Source organism: Mesitornis unicolor, unplaced genomic scaffold, assembly GCF_000695765.1.
Source record: "Mesitornis unicolor isolate BGI_N332 unplaced genomic scaffold, ASM69576v1 scaffold12984, whole genome shotgun sequence".
Taxonomy (NCBI): Eukaryota; Metazoa; Chordata; class Aves; order Mesitornithiformes; family Mesitornithidae; genus Mesitornis; species Mesitornis unicolor.
This window is the reverse complement of record NW_010180848.1, coordinates 1-215: the sequence shown is the minus strand read 5'-3', so window position 1 is coordinate 215 and position 215 is coordinate 1.

The window sequence follows — 215 nt, the reverse complement described above, 5'->3', positions numbered from 1 at the left end:
AGCTGGGGTCACCCTAAAAGCGCTCTCGCAGCCTCAGAGAGCAAGTAGCCACCTCGCCCAACCCACTAACCAAGCGTGACCGGGGTTGTGCCCCATCGAAGGCGGTGCACGGTTGGGATTAAAGCCAGATTAATGCAATCGCTGCCCGCCCCGAGGAGGGCGAGCTCAGCCCCGGTGCCTCTGACAACGCCGGTTTAATCCGCTGGCAACAGGGG